This window comes from Chrysemys picta, chromosome 4 (genome assembly GCF_011386835.1).
Source record: "Chrysemys picta bellii isolate R12L10 chromosome 4, ASM1138683v2, whole genome shotgun sequence".
In the NCBI taxonomy this organism is placed as follows: Eukaryota; Metazoa; Chordata; order Testudines; family Emydidae; genus Chrysemys; species Chrysemys picta.
The window spans coordinates 45763203-45781033 of record NC_088794.1 but is presented as its reverse complement, the minus strand read 5'-3'; positions in this window follow the sequence as shown (position 1 = coordinate 45781033).

The window sequence follows — 17831 nt, the reverse complement described above, 5'->3', positions numbered from 1 at the left end:
CTTGCAAGTCACAGATGTGTACACCCTGAACATACAGGGTCAGATCCTGCTCCAGATTAAGCCAGTGACAGTACGCTCATTGGACCAGATCTTCAGCTGGTATAAATCAGTGGAGCACCATTGAAATCAGTTTACACCAGATGGGCATCTGGCCTTTTGGATTTCAGTGGCAAAACTTCTGCTCTCAGCAGCAGATCTTTTGGCCTCTGCACTTGAAACAGACTGAATTGATGATGGGTGTGTTGGTTGGTTGGTTTGCTGATTTGTAGTTTGAAGCCTAATATAATGGCTAAGGCTTTTTCTCCTGGGTTTGAAGAGCGCCTGGGCCTGGGACTACATCCTGTGCATGAGGAGATTTTGCACTATGGTCCTCAGCTACTTTTGAAATTTAATCTGCATCTCTTCTGGTGAAGAGAAGGATAAACCAGTTAGAGGTAAATTTGTCTGAGATGCCACAGGATGCTTCTGCCATATGCTTCTACTATGAAGCTGTCCATATCAAACCAGTGAACACAACTGGCAAAGGAGTTTTACTTTTGTTACATGTGTATGGGGTGAGGGGGTGCTGTAGTTTTATGTAGGGGAATGCTCTCACATGTTAGTATGCGCAAATTGTTGCCTAGAGAGGAAAAGATTCCCTGGGGGCTCAGTTCAGCTTCATCCTAGCTAGCGGGCAGTTCGTCTGTAGTTTTTCCGTTTCTGACTAAATAAATAAATAAGAACATTGTTGTTGATGGCAGTAAGTAATTACACATGTTCCTTACCACTCAAATACACCAACTCTCTTGAAGAAATACCAGCAGACATAAAAAATAATAATAAAGGAGACTAGTGTTGGGTCTCCAATTCCTCTGTTCTAAATCTGCATGAAAATACTCATTTTGATGTCCAGACATTATCTCCTCAACTGTTCTTATGGGAGAGCATTCATGTTATTAAAATCTTTTAGACCTATTCAAAATCCTTAACTTGTTTGCTTTTATTAAGTGATGAATGATACCCCCTTAAGCTAGTCAGATGGCATCTATAGTCACTCAGTGACATCTCATTTTACTATCCAGACAAGTTCAAATTTTACTTCATTTCTAAGTGTTAATTTAACCCTTTGCATTGCATTGTGATTGATTCCACGCTTATGGCAAAGAAACTTGGCCTCTGTCACTTTTCATATACATATAAGTAGGCCTGACATATTATCTTTATGCTTTGTTGGGTCACTAGTGGGATTGAACCCAGGTTCTCTAGTTCTAAAGCACTGCCTCTTGAGCTAAAGGACTAAGTCCATGAACAGTAGCAGGCAGCTAGCCTCCATGGATCAAACATAAAGCGGGGACACATGCTCAACCAATGTGTTCTAATATGCACTTCAGTTCTCTCAAGTGGAAACACTTTCATTTAGGAAGCAGTTTTCACTAGCCCTGCAAATATCCACTGTTCTTTGCAAAGTCAAGTCCATTTCTTATAGCAACTTTGCTTTGACCTATCAGTTATAACACAAATAATTTTGTCTCTAATTAGTCCATCTGTTCACTTTTAAAATCCATGTGACCTAGCTTTATTACTCAGGTCAGTAGTCTCACCTGGTAGATTCTAGAACAACGTGGATCTTGTCCCCCTCTAGTGGCTGTTTCATATAGAAGATTAATGAGTCTGCTACAGCTAGGGGACTTATTCCTTTAATTCAAGCAGTATCGTCCCATGCTGGACTGCATAGGAAGTTGATGAGTCTACTAAATCAGTCAGCTTAGATTACTTGGTCTTTTAGCTGAAGCACAAGAGGCTCATGGTTTTAGTTTTGACATTTTTTAATGACTTGTCTAGCAGTTTCCTGTCCCCTTTATGCTCCCACTGGAATGTATGTAGATCTTAATACCTCGGGGCCTGCTTCATAGATTCTAAGGCCCGAAGGGACCATTGTGATCATCTAGTTTGATCTCCTGTATAACGCAGGCCATAGTACTTCCCCAGAATATTTCCTAGAGCAGATCTTTTAGAAAAACATCCAGTCTTGATTTAAAAATTGTCCGTAATGGAGAATCCATCACAGCCCTTGGCAAGTTGCTTCAATAGTTAATTATTCTCACCATTAAACACTTATGCCTTATTTCCATTCTGAATTTGTCTAGGTTCAACTTCCAGCCATAGGATCATGTTATACCTTTCTCTTTGTTCCCCAGGTAGGTACTTATAGACTGTAATCAAGTCACCCCTTAACCTTCTCTTTATTAAGATAAATGGATTTAACTCCTTGAGTCTACAACTTTAAGGAATGTTTTCTAATCCTTTAATCACTCTCATGGCTCTTCTCTGAACTCTCTCCAATGTATTAACATCCTTCTTGAATTTTGGGCACCAGAACTGGATATGGTATTCCCTCTCTGCTCCCACTCAAGATTCTCCTGTTTATGCATCCTAGGATTGCATTAGCTTTCTTGTTCACAGCCAGGAACTATGCTCAGCTGGTTATCTACCATGATCCCCAAATCTTTTTCAGAGTCACTGCTTCCCAGGATCAAGTCCCTGGCCTACATTCTTTGTTCTCAGATGTATACATACACATTTAGCTGGATTAAAAAGCATATTGTTTGCTTGTGTCCAGTTTACCAAGTGATCTAGATCAATGCTTCTCAAAGTCGGGCCGCCGCTTGTTCAGGGAAAGCCCCTGGCGGTCTGGGCCGGTTTGTTTACCTGCCGCGTCCGCAGGTTCGGCTGATCGCGGCTCCCACTGGCCGCGGTTCGATGCTCCAGGCCAACTGGGGCTGTGGGAAAGTCTCCAATTAACAGCTAAATTTATTTTACAAAAATTACATTTGTTCTTCTCAAAAAGGAAAAAAATTTTCAAATTATTTTATAGTTCCATTCAACAATTCATTAGGAGCCTTAGTTTGCAAAATCCTAATTAAAAAGAACACTTTATGGTAATAAAAATGTTGGTTTTTTTTACTTTATTAAGTTTAGCTTTTTTTTTTTTCCAGAGCACTTGGCAATGAATGCTCGTATACAGCTAGGTTCATGTTTATTTTCTTTGATTGCAAAATTTGTGAGACAAAATACAGCTAAACACATTCTGTGGTGCCCTCCAGTTAACTGTTCAATTGAAAAATAACCTTCATAACTGAGTCCCTTGCCTCTTCATAGATATCAAGGAGTTACAACTCTAACCTACAGTTGAAGAGGTGGCTTCAGTCTGGTAAACCATCAGAAATTGCATGAGCACCCCGTGGAGTGCAGATATTTATAAATCTCTAACAAGTACAGATAACTGAAGAATTTTAATCTGAATTCTGAAATAGCCCAGGGCTTTTCTACTGGCTTTCAAGTCTAGCATCCACTTGCATGCCATTTAGTCATTAAAAGCTGAAGTTTGCTTCAGTACCAAATAATTCTGCATTAGGCACAATGATACTGCAAGCCAGAGACCATGAGGGGTTCAGTTAGACTCTTTCTGTTGTGGAATACCTAAAATGACATCTGTTTTGGCTGTTTTAGATAGATAGTTCTTATATCTCTGTCTGTGTGGTTATGTTAGCTATGGAACAAATTATTTTATTTCTGCAGTCTTAGAATTTAGGGCCAGATGCTCTGCTTGTGTAGTTGTATTGAAGTCAATGGAGCTATATAACTACACACAAGCTGAGAATCTGATCCTTACTGAATTTGGCACCTTTCACCTTGTCACTTCCATTCCGAGAACTAAATTCAACTCCAATGGCACAATTTCTAGCATTCAAAAGCACGGCCATTTTTATCAGAAAGAAGCTACCACAAAAATCTTTCCAGCTTTCCCAAATATAGAGCATGGATTTGGAAATCCTCTAGCCTTACTTCAAGGACTTGAATATATTCATTCCTGGACCAGTTTTTCATATCTAATATTTGGTGACCACATAGCTAGAAACATCTGCTTAATCCTATTTGTCTGTTTTTATTTATTATAATACAGGGATCCAAATACCTGTAAAAATTTCTCCTACTCCTTTCAATCCTGTCCCTGTTTTATTCCCCTTCCCGCCCACTCATCTGTCTTTTTCTCTTCTCATCTCATGACAGGGAGCATGAGCCAGTGGGCTGAGAGTAAGACTGGGGTGAACATTTCCTGTGCTCTGATCCCATCACTGCCACTAATTAGTTATGTGACTTTGGGAAAATCATGTAGCCTCTGGTTGTCTCAGTTTCCCTCCTCCAAGTATGCACCCGGGATATGCTGCAGCTGGTCTGGTAGCAAAACGTCTTTGGGCACTGGCATGAGCACCAGAGTCACTTGGCTAGCCTGATCCAGCGATTGCTGACTCCCATCTATATTAGATTCAGGAGGTTAGAAGGTCTCCATCCCAGCTGATCAGGCTATAGTGAGCTGCTGTTGTCTCAGTGTTCAGCACAGTAACCAGCACCTGATCAAAGTCCTCGCAAAAGAGGCAGGATGACAGGGAGTACCCAGAGGTGCAGCTGTCATCCCAAACTTTCCAGTAGTCACTCCTGAGCTTCTTAATCTTCTTGAGCTCTCTGCACTGGTCACTGGTCTGTTTAATCTCCAACGATTCCGGCTTGTTTGTTATTTCTGGGTACATATGGTCATTCCTAGTAATCTTATTGAAATCAAACATCTTGCTCGCCTTGCACCAGAGATTTGCCAGAATCGGACCATGGTCCCGTGATCAGGTAGCAGCGCACTTGGAAAGGACTTCTTGTCGGTGACTATAGGTAATGCAGGAAATACATTAGCTGTTTGCAGTTCAGTGATCAGAATAAAATTTAAGGGTTAAACGCTGAGCAGCTGTATTCAATCCAGGGGGGTTGCTTCCATTTTCTGAGAGTCATTTGGCTAGTCTTGGGATAAAAAGGACATGGAACACTGGCCCATGGAATTGTGGGATAGCCTTCGTGGACTCTCAGGACATGAGTCTGGGTTCCTGGGCCCAAGCTGTAAAAGATGGAGTTTGGACCAGAATCCCACTGGGACTCAGGCTTGGACACATCCCTTCTGCTGGGTTCTAGGGCCCAAGTCCTGGGTGCTTGCTGGGCCAATTTGGACAGATTTGTGTATAGATGGAAAGGGGGGTTGGACTCAAGCCTGAGTCTGAGCCTAGGTTTACACGGCACTGTCGACATACTTTTGAGATGAAGGATGAGAGGGTTGAATAGACAGGGCCAAATCTGATGCTACAGATGGATGAAATTTTTTGACCAAAACTGGGTTTTGGTGAAAACAAAGATTCAGCAACCCCAAAATGTTTCACGAATCTGTGTTGGTTTTGGTGAATTGTTCGTGTCAGTGATTTCCCCCCCCCCCCAAATATGAAAAAGTGGAAACATTTCATTTTGGCATTTTCTAAAGGAAATGTTGGATTTTTTTTGAGTTTGAAAGGATTTTTCATTTTGCAATTTCCTTCACATTTATTTTAAAACATTTTTTAAATGCTTGAGATCAAAATGAGTATTTCTTTACTTTTGGATCCATTGAAAAACTTTGGTTTTGGTTCAACCCAAAACATTTTTAATTTTTCAGAATTGCCACTAACAATAAACATCCTTTATTCACTCAGCTCTATCCAGCGCCCTCTGAAATCAATTGAAAGACTTCTATTGTCTTGAATCATTTTGGATCAAGCTCTAAATACTTAATACAGGACTTAGCTGTTTAAGTGCTCTAGCATGTGCTTGGGGCAGCAAAAAACCTGGAGCCGGCCCTGACTCCTTTATCTCCAAACTGAAAAGATGACAGCAGCTTCACTTTGGCTCTTGAAGCTGCGATGGCTTCCTTCCAGTTCTGCTTCAGCTACAGGAGATGAGGGATACAGGTCCCTGAACAACAGTTTGAGGAGGATGCTGTGATTTATGTGCAATAACATTCCTCTGAATTATATCTATTTGTTTGGGAGGGGGTTGCATTGACTCCAACTACGCCATAATCCTTTTGTTTTATCTAATTAATAGACACAATTTGTAAGGGCTGGTCTACACTTAATCTAAGTTATGCAGTTTCAGCTACGTGAATAACGTAGCTGAAGTTGACATACTTAGATCTACTTACCACGGTGACTTCACTGCGGTGTGTCGATGGGAGATGCTCTCCCGTCGATTCCCCTTGTGCTTCTTGTTGAGGTGGAGTACCAGAGTCGACGCTAGAGCGATCGACGGTCGATTTATTGCTTCTATACTAGACACGATAAATCGACCCCTGCTGGATCGATTGCTGCCCGTCAATCCGGCTGGTAGTGTAGACAAGTCCTAAGAGTTTATATTTGGTAGATCTGAGAAACCTCCATAAAACATTCTCTGTGAGGATTTGCTCAGATTTTACTGAATTTGCTTCAGCCATGCTGGCACTCTTATGTTCACTTTCAGCTAACATTTTAGCTATCACTTTCCACGGAGTGCTAAGGTGGCACACTCAAACCTTCACACCAGACATGCTCATCCAATAATGGTTTGGCAGCAATATCATGTGACTATTCACAAGTTAACCTACACAGCTCAAATTTCAGATACTGAGTATCGAATAGGCACAGCAGACTCTTCACAGTCAACCCATAGTAAAAATTACATGTTAAAATTAGGACTCATTTAAAGTAACAACCAAATATGAGGAAGTGACAATCTGTTTGCAGACATTGCATTAGCAGAAAAAAAAGGCTAAAATTCATCAGGTCAGTTATTTGCTACCACTTATTCTTTCTGCTCTAATACTTGGTCTTAAATATTTAGCCCACTTCTAAACTAGGATTTCAGTGTTCATTAAACATCCATAAGTGACTGTATATATCTGACCAGGATTATTTTCAGTACATTTTCTTTTGAAGGTGCTTGAATAGTAGTGTGAATTGTCAGCATCCATTTTGTTGGATTTCTGGTATAAACCTTTCCTCTGTGAATCTTAGGAGTTTGAGTACCTCTTTGATCTGAAAGTGACCTTGTGGTGTTGAAATGTGGACTTGGCTAACTTCATGGCAGGACTCTTTGAGAATTACAATATGGCTGTAATGATGCACTAACCCTTTTCAAGACCTAAATTAAGCTTTAAATCAAAGCTAACTAGAATGTCATCAATGCTTTCCCATTAAGACTGGTAAAACACCCCTGCACTCTGATATACACAAAACATAATAAATTTTGGACCTGGATTCAAACCTGAAGCTCTGTCTTTACTTTCTACGTTCATGAAATGCATCTTTGCTATCAGTGAACAATCTAGTGTTGTGTGAATTGGTTTTTGAGTGTGAAGGCAGACACTAACATTTAAGGCAGCTGACACAAGTCAATTATCAACAGAAAGTGCATCTCAGTTCTAGTCCATCATTTTAGTTATTGCTGTAGAGGAAATACCATGCGATCAGTTTAAGGCAACTTAAGATACAAGTGTTTAAAGGGTCACTTTCTGTTAGATCTTGCCTTTCTTGGTAATTGATGAATATGGTGTGCTGCTGACTGAGCTCAAACCATCACAATCCTTGGCCTTTTATGTAACACACTCCACTGGAAAACAAGGAATTTGTTCACTGGAAATGAAATCTATAGCAAAATTCCCAATTGTTCTTACTCATCTAGTCTCATGTGTTCACCAAAGGGGAAGTCAGCTGGACATTAAAATGAGATATAGCTCTGTCTTGACAACAAGCTTTGGTTATTCACAAATAAGTATCTTAAAACCTGTGTGAAATGACAGGAGCACTTGATGGCTTTTGACCAGGATGGGCAAGGATGCAACACCATGCTCTGAAAGGCTAGGGATACTGTTTGCCAGAAGCTAAGACTGGATGACAGGGGATGGATCACTTGAGGAATGCCTGTTCTGTTCATTTCCTGTGAAGTATTTCCAGGAGGAGGGATAGCTCAGTGGTTTGAGCATTGGCCTGCAAAACCCAGGGTTGTGAGTTCAATCCTTGAGGGGGCCACTTAGGGATGTGGGGCAAAATCAGTATGTGGTCCTGCTAGTGAAGGCAGGGGGTGGGACTCAGTGACCTTTTGGGGTCCCTTCCAGTTCTAGATATATCTCCATATATTAAGCACCTGGAATTGGCCACTGACAGGATACTGGGCTAGATGGACTATTGGTCTGACCCAGTATGGCCGTTCTAATGCTCACTTACCATTACAGCAGATCAGGAGCAGCATGTGCAGGGTAATTTTTGCATCTGATTCCAACAGTTATTCAGAATGAAAATGAGGGCTAGGCAAAGATGCTGGTTTAAGCATGGAAAGTTTGGTTCCGCAGATGCTAGCATTGCAGCACTGATGAAGTGTCACATTTTAACGACGCACCATGATCCTGGAGTCTGACCTTTGAGGTAGGATAGAAGAAAGAGTCAGCTGCCCACATTCCAGGCCATTTCTTTCTCCAGCCCTTGAGTCTAGGCAATATTTAGGTGTGGAGGAATGTGCCATTTTTGTATAAAGCTGGCTAAGCTTAAGTGAATATCCTTCTGATCCAGGATCAGATGTCTGGTGTGAAGGTTTGGGTTTATCTAGGGTTACCATACGTCCGGATTTTCCCGGATATGTCCGGATTTTGGGTCATCAAATCCCCACCTGGGGGGAAATTCCAAAAAGCTGGACATGTCTGGGAAAATAGGGAGGGGTCGTGTGGCTTGGATCTGCGCCGGAGCCACTGGGGCCGGCGGTGCTCAGCCGGGGCCGGTGCCGGGGCCGGTTCCGGAAGGGCCGGTGCCCCGGGGCCCGATCCGAGCTGGAGTCGCCGGGGCCAGGGCGGGCTGGAGCCGCTTGGCCGGAACCAGGGCAGGTGCCCCGGGGCCCGAGCTGAGCCGGGCCCGAGCTGAGCCGGGCCGGAGCCACCGGGGCCGGAGCTGGTGCCCGTGTCCCGGGGCCGGTGCCAAGCTGGACCCTCCAGGGCCGGGGCGGGTGCGCTCCGCCGGAATCGGGGCCGGCGCCCCCGGGGCCCGAGCTGACCTGAAGCCGCCGGAGCCGGAGCCATTCGGCCGGGGCCGGTGCCCTGCGGCCCGAGCCGAGCTGGAACCGCCGGGGCCGGGGCGGGCCGGGGCTGGCGAGCTCGGCTGGAACTGGGACTGGCGCCCCAGGGCCCGAGCTGAGCCGGGCCCAAGCTGCTTTGCCAGGGGGCTGGACTGGGCCGCACCTCCTCGTGCCCTCCCGCCCCAGCTTACCTACTGCCTGCCTCCCTGTTTCAGGCTTCCCGCGAACATTTGATTTGTGGGAAGCAGGGTAGGGGGAGGAGCAGGGAGCGGAGCGTTCAGGGGAGGGGGCGGAGTTGGGGCGGGGACTTTGGGAAAGGGGCGGAGTTGGGGCGGGGCCCCTTGGAGTGTCCTCTTTTTGTTATTTTAAAAAATGGTAACCCTATTTCATCTGCCATATGGATGACAGTTCTGGGAGGAAGTCACGACTATGCTGCTGCTTTGCAGCCTAAGGGGAAGGAGGCTCTCTGTGAAGATACTCAGTGCCCACTCACAACTCCTGTCCCCTCTTCCCCCAAAATAGGAAAGAACCTCTCAGAAGCAGTGTAGTTACTGATCAAGGGAATAGCCCAGTGTTATTCCCTGTAGAGTACATGGCAGTAGGAATACACTTGCATTAGCCTCTACAATAGTGCTTACAGAAGACACCCCCACTGATCTCCCCCCCCAATACTCTACTCTTTTGCTCCTATAAATATTTAAAGAATTATTTTTGAAAGCTCTGGGAAAACTGGATCATTTTCCTCCATCAGCACCCGTTCTATTAGCTGAGCAACTTTCTACCATTATAGCAGCTTTTCACCACTTTCTATTTCATTAGCATTCATTTTCTCTAGACATATGACACACTACCCACTGGAAATTCAGGCAACTGGGAACATAAAGCTAAAAGCCGAAGTTTGCTTCAGTGCTTGCCAGCCCACAGAATTATATTACCCTTCCTACCTTTACCTAAATCGCAGAGAAATGACAAACCTTTTGATGCATGCAAAAAAAAAAAACCCACCTGAAACAGTTTTAAACTGCAAGCTTGACTGATGCAAACTGACATAAAGCATCACAATGGCACATGTCAGAGACAGATGTTTTCTCCAACTCTAGTTTAGTTGCATTTTTTGCTGATTTGTTAAACGTACTGCTTGTAAAAAGATTTGGGTCTGGAGTTCAAACCCAAATCTCCATGAGTAATTGGTGAGCTGATGGTCTTATTCTCACAGGTGGAAATGGGCAATGCAAATTTTAGAAGCAGCACATCTGTTCTTTCAGCTAACATGATATGAGTTCAGTGGGAATGACCACAGTAACAACCTCAGTGTCCTAAGTGGGGGGACAGGAGGACGGGGGATGGGGACTCAAATAAACAGCACAATGGATGCCAAAATCATGCATTTTGGAATTCCTTGGGCCAGATTCAGACCTGGTTTATGGTGAATTCTGAAAACATAAACCCCAACACGGCCTCTGAGCTAGGAAAGCTGCAGCTGCAATCTTCCTTTCACAGGAGGAGGGTTGCAAAATAAACAAAAACAAGGGATGGCCTGGCTGGGAATGGCCAGGGCATTCAGTGGGCATATAACATATCCCCCAAAACTGAAGTTCCCTCAGGCAAAAACCTCTAAGATGGAAGATGGCAGTGGCAATATCACCTGCAGTCTTTGGAGTGCATCCCCCTGATTGTTGTTTGTATTGATTGTATTGTAGGGTGGGAGAGGAAGTGACTTGCCCCAGGTCATCCAGCAGCTCAGTGGCAGGGCCAGGAATAGAACCCAAGTCACCAAACGCCTAGTGCAATGCCCCATCCAAAAGACTGGGCTGCCTCCCTGCTCTCTGATGTACAGGGAAGTGTAATATACATGTGTGATTGCCAGTTTCTTTGCTTTTGTCCATTTTACTATAAGATCAGCCTGGAAACAAAACTAGTGTTTAAACCATGTTTCTTGACAACCTCAAATCTTCTCTTTTCTTTCTAACCTATTGGGCGCTCCTTACTTGAATTGACAGGGGCCATATAATCTGAAAATTAAGACTCTTCAAACTCACTTTCAACTGTAGCCATTGTATTATGAGATATCACTGTTGAGATTTGCCTTGGATTTTCACATCAGTTTATGCTGTGATGAAATGTAGTATGATGTAAACCACTGGAATTCAGATCATAATACTTGCTATCAGTTCATTGGGAGAAAGTGGATTAAAATATCACCCACCACACTCAGTAAGCAGCATAATTAAATGATAGGAAATATGGTTCACCTCATAACCAGTGTTTAAAGCAGCAAGTTATCAGATCATTTCCTGAGTTCCATGTCAATGCAGTACTATAGCAACCAGTCACTGTGACAGCACCCACTACCGTTAATCTTGCAAAACAGTTTCACTTGTAATTCTTGTTTTCACATGCTCATAGTTTTTCGAATCATTCCCCTTTTTTACTGAATTTTTCCATGCTTGGTTTCTACCAAAAGCAAAATTTTCCTGGAACATTAGAGTAATTTCTTCACCTGATTTTAAGTTTGATGGAGAAGCAAATACACATTTTCATTTAAAAAACAATCACCACCCAACACTCTTTTAGACAGGATTCCAGCAAAACAGCTGAAATAAGACACTTGAAACTTAGCATGCACATAACCCTCCCTATGGACTAGTGCCTTTGTGTGGTTTGAAAAAAGCTGGCTATAGGTCAGCAAAGATAAGATAGCTTGCAATGTTGTGAGCATTGAGGGCTTGACCTCATAACCTTAGTACTAGGTTTTTCCAATACAGACAGGCATATATGTATATAATAATAATATAATCCGATCTACCTCTTTGACAACTACTAATGAAAAAGCGCTATAACGTGCTTGGATATATATTCACAAACAAAACTCTTGGTTAAAAAGGGGTTATGGCTGAAAAGGTGTTTCAGTGGAGACGTACTCAGATCCATACCAAAATCCGACACTTAACAAAATAAAAAAAGAACCCAAGCATTAGAAACTCTGGGAATGCACAATTATATGGGGTCCAGCTGCTTCCCCAGTGCTGCAAAATCTTTTGTTACTTATATCACATATGTATGTATGGCATATGCAATGTGTATTGATCTGTTTAGCTATAAAGAACATATGCAAAGATAATAAAGATACTCAATGTGTGTATCAGATATTACTATACAGACACATAGATGATGTGATATATACATTGTTTTAATTTTTTAGGCATTTGTTTGTGTTTTCTTTTGTTGTGGTCCATTGCATACATCTGTCTCCAAAAAAGAGAGATGAAATCAGTTCTTGCTGAGTAAATTTAGTAGTCCATATGTTTCATCATTTGGAAAATGATATTTTCCCCCTCAATGAGATGAGGCAACCATATTAATTTGGGGAGTGATTTCGGCAAAATGACAGAAGAAAAATAAACAACTTTCCGATAGTTCCCCTTAAACATTCAGAAATCTATGCTGGATCACTTGAAGGGAAACTGGCTTAGTAACAAAGTGCTGTGGTACACCTGATAGGGTTTATTCATGTAATGACATGTTACAGCTGAGATGAGTTAAAGCACTGAAGCCAATGGGATTTTTCCTGAGTAAAACTGAATAAGGACCTTGGGATTTGGTCCACTGATGCTGAAAGGTGGTGTCAGGAACCTGGGTCTGCAGCAGAGCCAGGATCCAGGCAATCTAATGAGTGCATCCTGCAATGCAGGATGCCTGATTGATTACACCACCTGCTTGGTGGGAAGACTCACTGGACCAGTTCTTAAGTCCAGCAGCTGCAGTAGTTTGGTGGCTGCTCAAAGCATTCACCCATGATAGCTGCTGAACCTGCTTGTTCCCACCTGCTCCTGCCTTGGAACCAGCCCGGCTCCTGCCTTGCCTTGCCTTACTCGGCTCTGACCTGCAGCTCCAATTTCTGACTGGCTTTAACCGTTGGGCAGGACTGCCCATGTCCTGGTCTCTGACAGGTGGCAAGGAGAATTGGAGAACACAGGAGGTTATTTGGTTTAGATGCTCTCAGCTGATTGTTTGTCCTTCTGCTGTCGCCTCCAAAAGGTCAATTTTTATCTAAGTTTCCTATTTCATATGTTTGGAGGGCATGGTGGCTTTTTTTAAAATTACTCTTAAAAGTCATATGTTGTTTCACTTAGCCAGGATAATTGAAGTGGTAGAGTGGGATGTACGTTGGGAAGAATTTGCCTCCATTCCTTCTTCACGGTTGACCCACTAGTTTAGACTGTTGATCAATATTTTTTTTAAAAAAAGAAGCAAGGTTAAAATAACATCATTATTGATTCATGAATGCAAATTCACCAAGAGTGAAATTCAGCTCTTGGTAAATGGCCGGCGCAAGGCCAGTGCATCAATTAAGTCCTACTTACCCATCAGGGTAGACCCCCTAACTGCCAAGCACCCAATGCAGAAGGCAGTAAGGTTGCAAGCAAGACTGGTCCCAGAAATATTGCTGAGTGCATTAGTTAGTTACTGTGCCTTGCTTTCCAAGGGAGATCTTGGTGCAGATCCTGCAACTTTTGCATGGTGTATTGAAGGAAAAATACAGGCCAGAATTCTACACTGCTAATGTACAAGATTGAATTTATCGTGCAAGTAAATTGGAGTCATTGGTGTAACTGAGGGGCAGGTTTAGACCCAATGTATTTAATTTAATTGACAGCCATGATTTAGCCTTTGGGTCCCCAGTTCAGTAAAAACTTAAGCCCATGCTTAACTTTAACTTTAAGCAGGGACTTAAATGCTTTCCTGAGTAGGGATGCTTTTCTGAATCAGAGCCTAAAAGTGGCCTATTTGTCAATGTTGTACCCTTATGTCAGAGCCCTGTATTTTGCAGAGCTACATAATTTACAGGAGAGGATGATGGATTTTTATCCTCATCGCAAATGTTCTGTCTGGAAAATGGCTTTATTAACCACTAGTGACTAAGCTGTAATGTTTCTAGTTCACAGCATGGTTCTGCTTACTTTCTGTGGCTCTCCTGAAGATGTACGATAACCCCTGAACAAACTAGAATATGTCAGAAAAGACCAATGGAACTCTAAGTGTAACTATTTACCTAAGTCTTCTTCACTGCCTATGTGTAAATCGCTATATCTCTGCTGTGCTCCTTATGGGATGGTTCAGATATGGTCATCTAACAGTGGAGAAAGAGGCAGTTGTACTTGTTAAAATTGACAATGAAAAAGACTAATAATAAAAGCTTTAACATTTTCCATAAAAAATGCTTCTACTTTACTTACTATCCAAAAAATAACATCTGTAAAACGTTACAGCCAAATTACTTGCTACTGGGATGCATGATCACATGTAATATAATAAACGTTTCACCATATTTGCTTTATGATTTGTACGGTGAATGTAACTGTTAAAATTGCCCTCCCCTAATGGTTAAGAATATAGACAGTTATCTCCCCTCACTAGTCCTAGACAATGCGCACACACAGACAAAATCTAAACAGTGAGTGGAATGCAAGGACACAGCATGTCTGGTAAGTTCTGCTATAATGGAAAAATGTATTGCTCTGAATTTACAGAGTATGTTCATACATTCCATGGTCTGTTTTCTTCCAACAGAAACATGGGCTTGTGCCTAAGCCACAGGACAGGGAGTCAGGAGATCTGGATTCTATTAATGGGCTTCTTGTCTGATTTTGGGCAAGTCACCTGGGACTTGACTCAGCTGCCTTTGAAATCAATGGGAGTATTTTTTCCCCTTAACTTCAAAGAGGTCTGGATCAGTCTAATTTCTGGGTCTGACTGATTCAAAGTAATGGGAGATGTTCCACTGACCTCAATGGATTGGGTCCCCATCCCAAAATGCAGATACTACTTGCATTCCTTGTAGGGGTGTTGTGAGGGGTAAGTGATATTTGTAAAGCAAAGATATTTGGATGGGAGGAGCAACATAAATGCAAAATATTATTATATGTCCTGATCTTTCAAATAAATATTTTATTAAACTAGAATCTGAAACATCTCTCTGCGCCTACAAGAGTCAAAGAGTTAAAGTGACCAAATTCAACTGGAGCTAATACATGCAGTTTTAGGCAGTAAAGCAAGTAGGGTTGTTTAAAACAGTACTAAGTGATGCACTTGTACTCTGATAGACTGGGTAATGCTGTAAATGTCACTGTTAAAATGAATATCTTTAACAGCTAATATCGATTAAAATGAGGCACTTAGGCACCAGCACAGACAGTTTTAAATGTTAAATTATTTTGTATAATCTAAATGAAAAAGCAGAGGAGTTGTGGTACAGAGGGTTAAGATGTTACTCTTTCAGCTCTGAAGACTTGGGTTCATGTCTGTCTTAAGGACACAAGTGAATTGAGATTGATGCTAGCAAGATCATCCAGCCTGGATATTTTTCAAACACACAATGGCCTGTGATTGGCATTGGAGCTGGCTCAAGGATGTTGTTCATAATTACCAAATTTTGAGGTGTGGGGCAACTTAGAACGTGGTCCAAAGCCCACTGAAGGCAATGGAATGACTACCATTGACTTCAGTAGGATTTGGCTCAGTCCCCTAATAAACTGACAACAAATGATTCTTTGCCATAGTTTCACCCACTTGCATCATTATTTGGAAACAAAATGTTGTGCCACAGCCATAGTGGGAGCTGAAGATCAGAAGGGTAAATTCTGCAAGTGAGAATAAGTTTCAAGCGGAGTAGTCATATGATCACGCAATCCTTCGGGGAAAGCATAGGAGGGAAACCTAGGTGGAAAGAAGTATGCTGTCAGATCTTTGGGCAGAATTTACCCTACTGGCTTTTATGGATGCATTTGCCTTAGCTAACCTGAAATTGTTGAGCTGACTGTAAATATAATTAAATATTTCTTTTGTTTGATGAACACCTAATAGCCCTCTGGACCACAAAAATAATATCTGAAGTGTCAACTGGCAATCTGTTGTGTGATTGATTTCCCACATTTACACATATCTATAGTGAATGTGAAGACTGCTGCCTAATATATCATCCTTTCTTAAATATAGTGTGAGACAGTGTTCAAGTCTGCTTTCATGGGGTTGGAGTTGTGACACTATATAGTCCTTTTACACTCCACTCTTTCCCTGTTTTCTTTTTCTATCCATAGCCAATGTCTTGTCTGTAATATGTCACGGAGGGATAGATGCCTGGTTCTCTTCCTCCTCTGCGTTGATTTAACCTTGCATACTAGGAATCAGATTGTCCCATGGATAAACTGCTATGGTCCTCTGACCCTACACGGAGCCTCAGAGCTGACCCAGGGAGAGAGGGAAGCACTCTGTATGGGGCAGCATGTGTGTTCCCCTGCACAGAAGATGTGTGGAGAGGCCTTGTGCTTCTTGAAGCACAGTCTCACTCCTAACTCCCTATAAGAATCTGTGGGTCTAGAAACTAGGTCTGCAGAGCCTGGGGCAGCTGATATTCCTGCAACATCACCAGGAGGCCATACAAAGTCACACCCAAAGAGCACTGTAGATATTAGGTAACACAGGAAGTACCACCAAAGGGTCCTGAGTGATACCACTCTGTGGCTGTCTGATTGGTCCATGCTCTCTATTTAACCCTGGAGGGTGCCCCAGAAAATCGGTTGGGCCACCCACTTCTGGCTTGTTGAGACTCCAGAGCTGACCTCATTTTCTGATGGCTGCTCTCTGTCCCCAGCCTGACTCTGACTCTGACTCTTGACTCCCGATTCCAGCCTGGTGACTATGTCTGGTCTCCGACCCCGCCTGACTCTTGCCTGTTGATCCTGTCTGTAATGATTGCTCTGATCCCTACTCGCAGACTACTGCCACGTGGCCAGACTGCCTATGCCCCAGTCCCTTACACTCCCCCGAGGTTGAGGTAGTTTCCCACAGCTCCCAGTTTGGGCCATTGGGTAAAAGGTTGCCCCTAAAAGTGGTTTGATTTTTTTTTGGCAGATGCAGTGAAGTATCTTTCTCTCACAACAACAAATATAAAGGGAAAAACCTCTTTTTGGCTTCATTCTCTGCTTTCTTTGGATATAGTGTTGTGGAAAGGAGCCTGCCGGATGTACTTTTGAGTTTGAAGTCTTCTAGTTATCCACAAAACAGTACAGCACATGCACTATTACTGCAAATGTCCCCACACTTTACTGCAAATGTTTGCCTCAATGGTGCCCTTTATGCCTCTGTACTTCCACAGTAGCTGGGTCACAATTTGGCCCTTCATGATTTTGCATAAAATATTTTCATGACAAGGATGGTATCCCTTTTTTTCCCCACTCCCAATTTGGCACCCAACTTCCTTGATGAGTGGGTCTCAATTTTTTTCTATACTGGGAATTGTCCAAGGTCCCTCCTGCTTAGCTGGGACCCTCTGTGTCATTCAACAATATTTGCAAGGGCAGGATGATCAAGACTCCTATGCATTGAGAACTCATGTCCTTGACATTTGCAGTATAACTGGGGCCACATTTTCACCTGAAGGAACACTTCTTGAACCATGTTTGCAGCACTGAAACAGACCAAACATGCATTACATTAATACTTCTATTCAGAATAAAAGTAGGCTTTGTGGACAGTGCTAGGAAATTATCACTACCTTTAAAAAAAATTAGCTTGAGTTTGCATGTCTTTAAACTATCTCAGGCATGTAACCCAGTACTCGACTAACCACTCACATCTGTCTTTTAGAAAACTGCTGCCATTTTGTGTTTCATTTCATATGCAAGGCATTACAGAATGAGTCCCTGTTCTTTCTCTTTTGTACAGACTTTATATTTGTGTGGTTTTCTTTCATTTAAATAAAAATAATTTAGACAGAGGAAAACATTAACACCTTAGCAATGGATCAGTGCCAGAAAGCAATTAGTAGTGTTTGTTGGTCTTTCCAACAGGGGTGTAGGATGTGTGTGTGTGTTTACTGTGTATATACTGGGGCAGATCATCCCCCG